The following is a 14701-nucleotide window of genomic DNA, read 5'->3' as shown; positions in this document are numbered from 1 at the left end:
AGACTGGTCATGGGACCCCACAAACCCATACGAAACCAACATGGCTACACCATCGAACGGAACATACTTCATACAGAATGGCTGGTGGCTTTGTGGTCACAAGGTTTATCCGATGCTGCCCGCCAACTGGACAGGAGTGTGCGCACCAGTGTGGGTGACAGACCACACCTACAGGATACGACACCATTTGTTGACAGGAGCACGTAACTCTACTGGACGTCGACGCAGAGCAGTTACAACCTTTGACCCTCATGACCCTGTCTGGGGTGTGAACGTTCCAGAGGACCATAAAGTATGGTCTGCCGGAGACAAAGTTGTCCTTGCGCTCTTCCCTCAGATTGGGGTTGGGAAACTATCGCTCTTCATCGAGACACTGAACTATCGTTTTCAATCCTTTGTGAATCTCTCGCTGCAAGTCAACGATGGACAAAATAGAGAGATTCAGGCTATCAGACTGATGGTCTTGCAAAACAGGATGGTTCTGGACTTGTTGACGGCAGCACAAGGTGGTGTGTGCCACATCATTGGGACTTCCTGTTGCACATACATACCAGGAGAAAATGACACCCACATCAACGACGCCATGAATTCACTGAAGAACTTACAGCAGGCCATGTCTAATGACAAGGTCCCACATCAGTTTGATTTCTTTTCGTGTTTTTTCTCTGGCAACTGGTGGCAACTGCTGTTGAAATTGCTGTCTCCTGTGCTTGTTGTGCTGATGGTGTTGTGCTTGTTTACGACCTGCGTTATCCCATGTTTGAAGTCTGCTGTGTCAAAGTTTGTGTCCTCTACTGTAGCCCAGGTTCATATACAACTCCTTAGAGATGACGGATGTGATGACGATGATGAAACATGGATTGCGTAGATGCTGTTCTGTTGAGCATGTTTTACAGAAACTTGATGATTTGACCATCGAAAATGCTTCGCAAGTGATGGATACAATGATGTACTGTTTCTGTGTTTTTCTTTTTATTTTTTGTTATTCATAGCATTCTGGCCGCCTGTGGCGACGGGGCCGTGTAAGAATTTTCCTGCTAATAACATCTGGCCAGCAGGTTTTTCGCTTACACAATAAGTTTGATCTGGGGTATTAAGGTAATGCCTCATCTTCACTGGAAAGTGTTGCTATCATTGTTTGTTGTTTTTATTTTTACTATTCTACTTTCTTCATTATACGTATATATGTTTTTTTTTTTCCTTTTCTTGCTTGTCTTTGTTGTTTGGGGTGACATAATCATATGATAAAACAGGAGGGAGATGTTAGGGTTTTCCAGGTTATCTTGATCCTATGATTATGTTGGAACGTAACCTGTAATAATTAAACTCGCCTGTCCTGTCTTAACAAAAGTAGTAGAACAAAGTGACTAGCTGCAGAGGAAGCAATCAAAGTTGTTTAGTTCACACAACATCGTGAAGGACCCCCTGCTGTGCTTTGATCAGCCAGGGGCTTCGGCCATTTGTCTACTCTGACCCCCACTCTCACCCCCACTCTGTTTCTCTTAATAAATATGCCCTTGCAGGAAGGAGACTTTTCAGACTTCATTCGATAATCGCTGTTCAGACAGCGACGAATGGACTCTCCACCTGCAGGTGTCTAAAAGAACTTGCCTTGTCTCTTGTGGTTCTTGCAAAATAAGTTGGAGTGAGCAAATCTCTAACAGCGACGAATGGACTCTCCACCTGCAGGTGCCAAAAAGGACTTGCTTGTCTCCCGTGTGGTTCTTGCAAAATAAGTTGGAGTGAGCAAATCTCTAACATTTTGGTGCCGAAACCCGGGATCCCTCGTACCCGCTATCTGGCTGACGAAGGAGGACGTGCTGCATTGTCGACAAGCCAGCGTCCATTAGGAGGACCTGGAGAAGAAAGTCCTGGGAAGAGAATTCTTCGCTGGGCCAGCATCTTAGGTCTGCCTTCGTCTGACAGAGGTGGATTGACGGGACCCGGCAGTGCAACGAACCAGGGGACAAGTAAGTTAAAGGCCTGAAGTTGTGTTGTGTTGTTAAACGCGTAACACGTAGAGGTGCACGGGAGCCAGCTTGGGTTCAAGTCCCAGTGGAAGAAACAGGCTAAGAAAGGCAGAGCTTCTTTTTCGTTCATCGAAGAAGTGTGTAGACTCTTCTTTGTCTGTTTTTCCGAGCTGAGGGATCTGGCTTGGGTTAGAGCCCCAGTGGAAGGAACGTGCTAAGAAACACGGAGCTTCTTTTTTGTTAATCAAAGAAGGGCGTAGATTTTTCTTTGTATGTTTTTCCAAGCCAAAGAATAGCTTGGGTGCAAGTCCCAGTGGAAGAAACGGGCTAAGAAAAACAGAGCTTCTTTTTCTTAATTGAAGGAGGGCGTAGATTTTTTCTTTTGTCCGTTTTTCCAAAGCTGTTTGGGAGGGTTTTACACCCATTCCTGGATAGGCCTGAAAAAAAAGCGCTGGAGTTTGTGTAATTGAGTGTGTGACTGGTAGGATAAATTGACTAAAAAGCAGTTCTAGCGTTGATCCACGGCAATAAAACAGGCTAGTAATCTGTTGAAAGGTCAATTTAAACCTGCATTGAGGATCCTCAAAGAAAAAAAAAATAATTTTTTTTTTTTTTAAAACTTTAAACTACTAAAATTAAGATGGGAAATAAGAACGGTAAATCTCTTGGTCTGCTCTTCTTTGAGATGAGAAGTTCATGGCAAGTAGATTTCTTAATTGTATGCAATACATGCTGAAGTGGTAGAAGTGCTACAGTGAGGTTGCAAGCTTCACAAGAAAGAAGAGAACAAATCCAAAATACAAAAGATAGAAAGTTGAAAAGTGATGAGGCCGCCATTCAATTGAGATTTGAAAAAGAATTCTGGCTACATATTGGCATCACATTCAATGATGCAGATGAGAGTGCTTATCAGCAACATCTTAAAATTGCGCTCCTCACTGGTTTCCCCCCTGACTTAGGCAATTGGGCGAGGAAACACTTGGTGGAAGCGGACACTGCTTGGTTTACAAAAAACATGCAGTGGCCCAGAGACGCTGATAAAGGGATTGCGCTGGGGAGCTGTCGGGTGTCTTCACGGACATCTTTAACGTTTCCCTGCAGCAGGCCATCGTCCCCTCGTGTTTCAAGGCTGCCACCATCGTTCCTGTGCCGAAGAAACCTGCACCGTCCTGCTTCAATGACTACCGCCCTGTGGCACTGACGCCCATCATCATGAAGTGCTTTGAGCGGCTGGTCATGGAGCACATCAAGTCCGTTCTCCCCCCCACCATTGACCCTTTCCAGTTTGCGTACCGTGCCAAGCGGTCCTCTGAGGATGCCATCTGCTCTGCCCTCCACTCGGCCCTCACCCATCTGGAGAGAAAGGACTCATATGTGAGGTTGCTGTTTGTGGACTTCAGCTCTGCCTTCAACACCATTGTGCCGCAGCGACTCATCTGCAAACTCGACGAGCTGGGCCTCAGTACCTCCCTCTGCAACTGGATACTGGACTTCCTCTGTCAGAGGCCTCAGGTGGTGCGTGTTGGCGACAAAATCTCCGCCAGCATCACGCTGAGCACGGGGGCCCCCCAGGGCTGCGTGCTCAGTCCATTACGCTTCACCCTGCTGACGCATGACTGCACTGCGACCTACAGCGACAACCGCATAGTGAAGTTTGCTGACGACACGACTCTGGTGGGTCTCATCACGAAGGGCGACGAGACTCGGTACAGGTCGGAAGTTGACCTTCTGACCACGTGGTGCAGGGACAACAACCTCCTGCTGAACGTAAATAAGACCAAGGAAATCATTGTTGACTTCCGGAAGGGTCACACAACACACCTGCCGCTGATCATCGATGGTGCTGTGGTGGAGAGGGTGAGCTGCACCAAGTTCCTGGGGGTGCACATCAGTGAGGACCTCTCCTGGTCCGCAAACACCTCGTCACTGGCAAAGAAAGCTCAGCGCCGCCTGTACTTCCTGCGGAAGCTCAGGCGTGCATGTGCTCCTCAGGCAGTCCTGTCTACATTCTACCGTGGCACCATTGAGAGCGTCCTCACCAGTTGCATCGCTGTCTGGGGTGGTAACTGCACTGAACAGAACTTGAAGGCCCTGCAGCGCATAGTGAATACGGCTGGTAAGATTATTGGTGCTTCGCTCCCCTCCCTGAAGGACATTTACACCTCTCATCTCGCCCGCAAGGCAACCTCGATTGCCAGAGATGTGAGTCACCCGGCTCACTCTTTGTTTGACCTTCTGCCCTCTGGGAAGAGGTACAGGAGCCTGCGCTCCCGCACCACCAGACTTGCCAACAGCTTCTTTCTCCAGGCTGTTAGGGCCCTGAACTCGCTACCCCCTTCTGCGTAGCGTGTGGCACTGTTGCGCTCTTTTCGGGAATGTCTGCTGTACGCGCACTTGCTCCTTTTTTTTCTGCTCCTCTTATTTATTTATTTATTGTTGTGTTATTTATTCATTATTTATTCAGTACGCTTTTGTTATACTTGTTTACTTGTTTGTCTGTTGTGAGCCATGTCTTGTCACCGTGGGATAGGGGGGAACGAAATTTCGGTTTCTTTGTGTGTCTTTGGCATGTGGAGAAATTGACAATAAAGCTGACTTTGACTTTGACTTTGAGAAAGGCAAAAGTTCTGATGTATTTCATATAGATGATGATAATGATCTAAATGAAGATACAACGATCTTCTACCAAAGTTCCCAAAGGGGCAGAGGAAGAGTTAGATACCAACAACGTCGCAAGCCACCATTCAAATCAAAACCCCCATCAGATTCAGACAACTGTTGGAACTGTGGGAGACGAGGACACTTTGCACGAGAGTGTCGTTTTGCAAAACAATACCAATCAAAGGCCGGAGGAAGGAGCAGAGGAAAAGCCAAATTTTTAGCATGACAAGCATGAGCATAAGCAGTCAAAGAGGAGGAACTCTTTGACTGCTTATGCTCATACAGAGAAAGAAAGAATAGATGCCCATATGACAGCAAAACATGTTATTATCAGATTATTAGAATTTTTTTTTAGATTATTAGAAGTCCTGTCCATACAAGAAGTATGACAATGCTGTTTGTATGCCCAAATTACAAATGACTAGAGCTCAAATTGTGTTACATTAAAGTTAAAATATGCAAATCAAGTCGTAAAGAAATGCAACTTGCTTCTAGAAGATAAATAAATAAAATTAGAATGTGCTGTCCTCGTGTGCATGGGAGGGACCAGCTCATGATCGACCACAGGAAATGGTCAGCCTGTGACGAATCATTGGTGCTGGGAACTACCTTTTGCGTGTGAGAGCTGTGCATGTGTGTGCGTATATGTTAAAATGATGAACATTGGCTAAAGTTTTAGTATAAAAAAAATTGCTAGACTGTGGTCTATTCAATTTACACCGCAGAACAGAAACAATTTGACAAAAAAAATGAGAGGAAAAGAGAGAAGTCTGTTTGCGAGCAGAAACTAATCCACACTAGTGCATGTTAAGTGTCGGGCCCACATGAGAAATTCGAAGGAAAAACAAAAAAAAAAACAACAAAAAAAAAAAAAACGACAGAACATACTTTCAGGAATTGGAAGAAGCTAAATTGTGAATTTAAGATTTTGCAATGCTACATTTAATAGGAATAATTGATTGGTTGTGTTATAAGATTATACAAAATTCTAAATACAAGCTAAATCTGAGAGATTGAGTTCTTCAAATTTAAAAACAAAGAAAAAATTCAGATTAATTTGCCAGTTGTTTGTTTTAGATAAGTTTTTTTGAATTGGTGGATTGTTCTACCAGGAAACCTGAGTTGAAAATGATATATGAATGTTGTGTGGTGAACTTGGATGAATTGGGACCAATGTGATAGGAATAATCCTTTTTGGAGACTGTGTGAGATGCATATGATGAGCATTGATGAATGATTGCCTGAATGAAAGGTTGAATGGTTGAAGTCGTTGGCGACTACTATGGAAAATTAGTAGAGCGACTTTGATGAAAGAGTGATTTTGAGCAGGTTGAATGTTAGAAAGAAAAACGTAGCTTTTGGATTGATAACTAACTAGAGAAAAAAAAACTGGAGAACCAGTAACACATGCAGAAGATGTGTGAACTGGGAAATTGAGAAGCGTTTTGGAAAGAAAGTCAAATTAAATGATGATGGAATCGTATGTAGTAAAGAACGCATTCTCCCAAAAAGTTTGTCAAGGTGTGAGGCATGGGCGTTGCCAAGCCTCAAAAGGAGGGAGTGAGTAGGACAGATAGTGGAAGATAGTAATAATACAACACTTTATGACAATGAATTTTCGAATACATTTGGTGTTATACTGTGGTAATTTTTTTTATTCTGGTGTAGATAGGTTCGCAACACGAGAGATTTAGAGGTTCAAAAGAAAGACAGTTAAAAGAAAACATTTTCGATTTGGACAATTGCAGGCTAACAGGAACATGAGAACGATAAGAACTACGAGGTGGGATCCAATTTCATTGGGGAGATTGAGAATTCACAGCACCATACTCTAAGTCACATTTTTGAGCAAGCATGACAATAACATGTGAGAGGTCAAGACATACAGATCAGGGCTTGATGTGGAACGCAGACCTCGATGAGTTGATTTTCAATAATGATACTGAAGACAACATACTGTCCGATTAAATTGGAACTATAGATAAAATGTAGCTCAAAAATAGGATGAGTTGCAGGATTTACGATATAAAAACGAGACCGCTGTTATTAGGAGAATTTGAAGTTTGGTAAACAAACGTTACCAGCAAATTGATGGAAGCAGCTACATTTGGAGATAGTCTTACAAGTTTGATGTCCCAGCCTGTCATTCTCAGTGTCAGAGTCCCTGAAACCCAATCTGAGACTTCGCCTGCAGCCGTGAACAACCACAAAATGGTGCCTGGCTCTGAAGCACCTTTGACCTTTGGCGAAGGACAAGAAAAGACTGCTGTTGTGCTTGGAGGGGGACAAGTACACTCTGGAGGAAATACAACATCCTCGGGGACGGAAAAGACAATGAAAAGTGGAGGAACTCACAATGATGAAAATTGACTCATTTGAACAATGGACTCATTCAAGAGTGATGGATGGGGTCGCTCTGAAGCAACAACAAAAGAACACCAACTTGAGAGGGTGAAGTGCGGCAAAAAGATATGGACTTGGAGTGTCCGACGACCAAATCGCACTCCTTGCTACGGCGTTACCAAATTTGGTGGAGCTTGGTACAAAGTGGAAGGGAGGTTCATTGTTCACTGAGTTTGACAGAACTGAGGAGATTTGATAAATAAATAAATAAAAAATTGAAAAATACGTAGGGCTACAGAGAAAAGCATTATAATCAGAGATTGAACGGATTTGGATAAAACAAATAGGCTAAAACGGTAGGAAACAAGAGCAAGATCTTATATTTTGGCTCATCAAGCTTAAGACGTAGAGGTCGAGTTATATAAATTTTAGAACAGGACATTTGGCAGTCAGGAGGAAGCTAGGTTGCTCAATGTACCTACTCAATACAATAGTAAGTTTTTTTGCACCACAGTGGAGGTTGGATGGTCAGAAAGTTAGGTACGTTCAATTTTTGACATTCACACAATCATGCATAGGAGTCACAAGGCGACAGTTAACAAGACAATGACTGCAATAGGGGCCACCTACGACTGCACCGACATGAAAAAGTAGAAGTGAGAGAGCAGAGTATGGGATTATATGCTAAAACGTCTGCTATACAGTTACCAATAGGAGATTCTATCAAAAGAAGCTACATGAGAGATGGATTAGAATCCCTTTGTCTGTGTGTGTGTGTGTGTGTGTGTGTGTGTGTGTGTGTGTGTGTGTGTGTGTGTGTGTGTGTGTGTGTGTGTGTGTGTGTGTGTGTGTGTGTGTGTGTGTGTGTGTGTGTGTGCGCACCCTGTGTGGGTGCGAGCGTGTGAGGAGAAAGAAGGCATGGATAAGACAATCTCTTTTACACCAGGAGGCAATAAATGGGAACGCCCCTGTCATAAATAGTCTTTGGTTAAAGGGAATCACTAGGAAGTGTTCAAACTCTTCCCGCAAACACTCCTATTTGCCAGTTAAATGGGCACTACAATTGACTACGAGAGTTGCAAACAACAGATGAAGAGCAGTCCTTGGCCGATTATATGATCAAGACGCTCAAACTGTGTCAAAGACAAATTTACTGCCGCCTGATCTTTCCTCCTCACAGGTCGACAACCCCATCAATCCAGGAGACTGGGTCTACATCAAGGTCATCAAAAGAAGAAACTGGGCCAGCCACGACGGGAGGGACCATTCCAAGTCTTGCTGACTACACATGTTGCATCCAAGGTTGGAGGACCCACAAATGCATTAACGACGACTGCTCTCCAGGACGAAACTGGATGGGAGCTTTGGACATCACCGCTGTGTGCCAGGATGAGAGAGCCGTTTTCAAGGTGTAAGGGCTCTACTACCGACATGGCTGCACCATCGGACGGGACCTACTTCATCCAGAGTTTCAGAAGCACTGCCTCACCTGCATCCTATGAGTGCACGTGGCTGTTCAGTACGGATCGTGGTTTTGTGGTCACCAGAGTTGTCCGATGCTGCCTGCCAACTGGACACGAGTGTGTGCGCCAGTGTGTGTGACAGACCTCACCTACAGACTAGAACATCATCAGCTGACGAAAACACGAGCACATATACAACTTCTTAGACGTGGCAGATGTGATAATGATAATGAGACGTGGATTGCGTAGATGCTGTTCTGTTGAGCATGTTTTACGGAAACTTGATGATTTGACCATCGAAAATGCTTCGCAAGTGATGGATACAATGATGTACTGTTTCTGTGTTTTTCTTTTTATTTTTTTATTATTGTTAGCATTCTGGTCGCCTTAGGCAAAGGGACCGTGTAAGAATTTTCCTGCTAATAACATCTGGCCAGCAGGTTTTTCGCTTACACAATAAGTTTGATCTAGGGTGTTGAGGTGATGCCTCATCTTCACTGGAAAGTGTTGCTATCATCGTTTGTTGTTTGGGGTGACATAATCATATGATAAAACAGGAGGGAGATGTTAGGGTTTTCCAGGTTATCTTTATCATAGGATTATGTTGGAATGTAGACTATAATGATTAACCAATCTTGTCTTGCTCTCACAATGCAGTAAAATGAAGTGGTTGCTTCCTCTGCTTGAGTGACCAGCTGCAGAGGAAGCAATCAAAGTTGTTCTGTTTCCCACAACATCGTAAAACACCCCCTGCTCTGATCTTACCAGAGGCCGGGGGTTCACCAAACCTGTCCACTCTCACCCCCACTCTGCTTCTCCTAATAAATATGCGCTTACAGGAGGGAGAGAGTCAGGCCACCATTCGATCATCGCTGCACACACAGCGACGAATGGACTCTCCACCTGCAGGTGCCAAAAAGGACTTGCTTGTCTCCCGTGTGGTTCTTGCAAAATAAGTTGGAGTGAGCAAATCTCTAACAACGTTTATCAAACCATCTGTGTCACTCCAAATCACTAAATCCATCGAATTATTCGTCCTTTGTGTAAACAACGACGCGTGTGCGGCGTGCCGCTGATGTCGGACTCGTCATCAGTTGCAATTCAAATTATTCCACAGGCCCATATATCAATATATAAACAATATCAAATAACAATAATATAAGCAACAATTTAATCAAACATCCATGTCACTCCAAATCATTAAATCCATCGGAATCTTCATCCTTTGTGTAAACACCGGCGCTTCTAGCCCCGGAAATGTGTGCGGCGCGCCGACGTCAGTTGCAGTTCAACTTATTCCACAGGCCCATATAACTATATATAAACTATATATCAAACAATAATATAAACAACAATTTTATCAAACTATCCGTGTCACTCCAAATCATTAAACCCGTTGAAATCTTCGTTCTCTGTGCCACATAAAAAAAATAATTATAATATCGAGTTTTATTAATTAATTAATTAATTAATTAATTAATTAATTAATTAATTAATTAATAAAACTCGATTTTTGGCATAGTTTTTCGTTTGAAAATGACCATTGGTGGAAATTCTGGGCCATCTCTGCAACATGCCAGCACCGCTGTGAAGTGTGATTTCACATGACCAGTTGTTAGTATATTAACACTCTTCTGCCCTTTTTCGGCTACACTTCGGCCCATGGGAATGTAAAACGTGATCTCGTCCATTTTAATAATATGATCCGGTGTCACGTTGTGCTCACTTACATGCTTCTCAATGAACTCACGGAAACGGTCGATCTTTACTTGGAAGTCAGCTGGGAGTTTTTGGGACATCGATTGTCATTGCTCTGATAGAGAGTAATGTCAAACAGCTTACCTGATTGCTTAGAACAGGGTTGTAGAACGTACGACGGAACCTAGCGGAACCGGACCGACACAGGGTTTAGTCCGGCCCGGGGATAAATTTGCATTATTTAAAAAAAAAAAAAAGAAGGAACTACTTTTTTTTTTTTTTTTAAATCTATGTTGTTCACTAGAGGCGTTGTGTTTTAATCAGTCCAATCACTTTACCCGGTTTTTCTCTTGGAACGGGCACCCTCATTAGGGAAATGTCTTTATCAAAAAAGAGAAAAGTGGACAGGGTGTCAGATTTTTCAAGAAAATGTGACTTTTTCCTATATGTTCACAGAGGTGAATGGGAAACCCATGTGCCTGGTGTGCATGCAACAAGTTTCGGTGCTTAAGGAGTACAATATTCGGCGCCACTGTGAAACTCAGCATGGTGAAAAATACAACAGCTTGCACGGAAAACTGAGAAAACAAGATTAATGAAATGTTGGTTGGGTTGAGGAAACAGCAATCTGTTTTCACCCGGACCCGAGAGGTCAGTGATGCTGCGGTGAAAGCCGGCTACGTAAATGCTAGCCAAGTGTCATTAACATTAAAGCCGTACTCTGAGGGGGAGTTAAACTGCATGCTGAAGGCTGCTGAAATTGTGTGTCCTGAGAAGCGACAAGCTTTTGCCAATATTAGCTTGTCGAGAAATACCGTGGCAGACAGGATTTCAGAACAATCGTCAGATTTAGACAGCCAACTGAAAGGCAAAGTGGAGTCATTTCTGGAATTTTCTGTTGCAATTGATGGCAGTACTGATATTACAGACGTCGCTCAACTGGCCGTATTCGTTTGTGGTGTTGATGACACTTTGACTGTCACAGAGGAGTTTCTTGAGTTGGTGCCTATGACACCACAACAGCCACAACATTTTCCGCTCTGTCGTTGGAGCACTGGACAGGGTTGGACTGGTCCCGCGCCGTAAACCTGGCGACTGATGGTGCGCCGTCAATGATAGGGAAAAAAGCAGGTGTTGTGACCAAGTTCAGTGTGATTTTCGGACATTTCATTGCATTTTGCATCAGGAGGCATTATGCTGCAAGTCCTTAAAAATCGATCATGTCATGGAGGTGGTTGTCCGAACTGTTAATTTCATCCGAGCCAGAGGTCTCAATCATCGTCAGTTGGACAGCCTTCTCAGTGACTGTAACATTATCTATGGTCTGCCATACCACACTGAGGTAAGATGGTTAAGCAGAGGTGCTGTGCTGAGGCGCTTCTTTCATCTACGTGGGGAAATTGGACAATTTATGGAGAAAAAAGGAAAACCTGTTAAGAAATTACAGTGCCCACTTTGGCTGCAGGACCTAGCATTTATGGTTGATATTACAGAGCACTTGAATAATCTGAAAAGAATGTTGCAGGGACGCAAAAAAAATGTAACACAGTATTATGATGTGCATTCAAGTTAAAGCTCACGTTATGGGAGACGCAGATAGCAAGTGGAGACCCTGCTCATTTTCCTTGTCTCCGAGATGTGTGCGCAGCAAGTGTTAATCCTGATGTGAAACAGTACAAAGACAAGATTTCAGGGTTGCTGAGGGAGTTTGAGAAACGATTTCAGGTCTTTAGCGAACTCCATCCATCCATCCATCCATCCATCCATCCATCCATCCATCCATCCATCCATCCATCCATCCATCCATCCATCCATCCATCCATCCATCCATCCATCAATCCATCTTCTTCCGCTTATCCGGGGTCGGGTCGCGGGGGCAGCAGCTTTAGAAGGGACTCCCAGACTTCCCTCTCCCCAGCCACTTCATCCAGCTCATCCCGGGGGATCCCAAGGCGTTCCCAGGCCAGCTGAGAGACATAGTCTCTCCAGCGCGTCCTGGGTCGTCCCCGGGGTCTCCTACCGGTGGGACATGCCCGGAACACCTCCCCAGGGAGGCGTCCAGGAGGCATCCTGATAAGATGCCCGAGCCACCTCATCTGGCTCCTCTCAACGTGGAGGAGTAGCGACTCTACTCCGAGTCTCTCCCGGATGACCGAGCTTCTCACCCTATCTCTAAGGGAGAGCCCGGACATCCTGCGGAGAAAACTCATTTCGGCCGCTTGCATCCGAGATATCGTTCTTTCGGTCACGACCCATAGCTCGTGACCATAGGTGAGGGTAGGAGCGTAAATCGACCGGTAAATTGAGAGCTTTGCCTTTTGGCTCAGCTCTCTCTTCACCACAACGGACCGGTACAGGGTCCGCATTACTGCCGACGCTGCACCGATCCGCCTGTCGATCTCACGCTCCATCCTCCCCTCACTCGTGAACAAGACTCCAAGATACTTGAACTCCTCCACTTGGGGCAGGATCTCATACCCGATCCGGAGAGGGCATTCCACCATTTTCCGATCGAGGACCATGGACTCGGATTTGGAGGTGCTGAGTTTCTTCATTTTTCAAGATGGCGGCGCGTGCACACGCAGCGGCCACTCTCTGTCCCGTCAGTACGGTGATTCGTTCGTCTAATGAGTGTTCGTCCGACAGTCTTGTGTGTTCGTCTCGTCCGTGCTACAAGTACAGCAGGCAGGTTCTGCTTGACATCGGCAGAAGTGGGTTTTGCGGCGTTCTGGACTTTGAAGCGTCGACATTAAGGCCCTCGGACTGCTACGTCCTGAAACGTCGCCGACCTCACCCGCTATTCCTCCCCCGGTTGGGAGCCGTCGGAAACGGTGTGCGAGGAGGCAGAAGAGGGGCAAGCGCGGAGGCGTCCGGGCCAGGCTGGCGGCCAACCCAGCGCGACCGGCGGTGCCCTCCATTCTTCTGGCGAATGTTCGATCGCTGGACAACAAAATGGATTACGTTCGCCTGCTGAGGTCTACGAACCGGACGGTGCGGAACTGCTGTGTGCTCGTGTTCACCGAGACCTGGTTGAGTGACAACATTCCGGACTCTGCAGTGCATCTGGAGCGGCTAGCGTGCTATCGGGCGGACCGTGCCATTGTACGAGGGGGAAAGTCGCGTGGAGGTGGAATATGCGTCTACATCCGAGAAGAATGGTGCCGGGACTCTGTGGTGGTATGTAAGCACTGCTCGCCGCTTGTGGAGTTTGTGATCATTAAGTGCCGTCCTTTTTATCTGCCGAGGGAATTTACCGCGATTCTGCTAGTCGCGGTATACATCCCGCCTTCCAACATCGAAGGAGACAGGATCGCGGCGCTTGGTGAACTGTACCAGGCTGTCAGTGAACAGCAAACAGCGCACCCTGACGGTTTCACCATCTTCGCTGGAGACTTCAATCATGCCAACCTGAAGTCTGTTTTCCCGAGGCTTCACCAGCATGTTCCCTTTCCGACACGTGGAGACAGCTTCCTGGACCTAGTCTACTCGGCGCAAAAGGGAGCTTTCAAAGCCACCCCCCTCCCCCATCTGGGGCTTTCTGACCATCTCACCGTTTTGCTTTTGCCCGCATACAGACAATTGGTAAAGGCATCCAGGCCGGTTCGGAGGCAGGTTCGAGTGTGGCCTGAGGGTGCCTCCGATGCACTTCGTGACTGCTTCGACACCACTGACTGGGACTTGTTTAAGCAGGCAGCCACCTACAACGATTGGACGGACATAGAGGAGTATACTGACTCTGTTACCTCTTACATCACAAAGTGCATCGATGATGTGACTTGCTCGAAATCCGTCGTCACTCGCGCGAACTGGAAGCCGTGGCTGACGGGGGCTGTCCTCAGACTGTTGAGGGCCAGGGACAAGGCTTTCAGAGCGGGGGATGAGGCTGGCTTGAGGACAGCGAGGGCCGACCTGTCCCGAGGCATCAAAGAAGCGAAGAAGGCGTTCTCGTGCAAGGTCTCCACCCACTTCAAGGACAGCAAGGACGCACGTAGCCTTTGGCGGGGCATTCAGACCATCACGGACTACAAGCCCGCGCCGAGGAGCTGTGAGGGCGACGTCCGTCTGCTGAACGATCTGAACCGCTTCTTTGCTCGCTTCGACGCCCAGAACAGCACTTGCCCACTGAAGTCCACTCCCCCCCCCACACGAGCAGCCCCTGCGCCTCTCTGCCGATGGTGTGAGGAGGGCGCTTGCCGCTATTGACACCCGTAAGGCGGCGGGCCCTGACAACATCCCGGGTCGAGCGCTGAAGGACTGTGCTGGGGAGCTGTCGGGTGTCTTCACGGACATCTTTAACGTTTCCCTGCAGCAGGCCATCGTCCCCTCGTGTTTCAAGGCTGCCACCATCGTTCCTGTGCCAAAGAAACCTGCACCGTCCTGCTTCAATGACTACCGCCCTGTGGCACTGATGCCCATCATCATGAAGTGCTTTGAGCGGCTGGTCATGGAGCACATCAAATCCGTTCTCCCCCCCACCATTGACCCTTTCCAGTTTGCGTACCGTGCCAAGCGGTCCTCTGAGGATGCCATCTGCTCTGCCCTCCACTCGGCCCTCACCCACCTGGA

The sequence above is a fragment of the Syngnathus scovelli genome, chromosome 7 (assembly GCF_024217435.2).
Source record: "Syngnathus scovelli strain Florida chromosome 7, RoL_Ssco_1.2, whole genome shotgun sequence".
Lineage (NCBI taxonomy): Eukaryota > Metazoa > Chordata > Actinopteri > Syngnathiformes > Syngnathidae > Syngnathus > Syngnathus scovelli.
Note: the sequence above shows the minus strand (reverse complement) of the source record.